This window comes from Gavialis gangeticus, unplaced genomic scaffold, assembly GCF_001723915.1.
Source record: "Gavialis gangeticus isolate Ggan-Ray unplaced genomic scaffold, GavGan_comp1, whole genome shotgun sequence".
Lineage (NCBI taxonomy): Eukaryota > Metazoa > Chordata > Crocodylia > Gavialidae > Gavialis > Gavialis gangeticus.
The window spans coordinates 86,048,735-86,049,004 of NW_017729031.1; positions in this window are offsets into that span (position 1 = coordinate 86,048,735).

Below are 270 nucleotides of genomic sequence, written 5' to 3' on the forward strand. Positions count from 1 at the left end.
ACTCTCTAAGCTTGGCCCCCAGAACCATGTAGTCATCCATGGTTCGGATGGCTGGTCTGGACTACTTAAAAGTTGAATTATCACCTTCTACTTTGAATTCATCCCTTTTGTACAGTGTAATAGCTCTTCCACATCTTCCAGAAGTGATCCAGCATCCTCCAGTGAGATGCTGTATAGACCCACCAAACCAACTGCTTGTCCCAGTAAGTTAGGTATTGGTGCTTTCTACTAGGGGTGTGCGAAATGGACCATATTTGATTCAGATTTGTC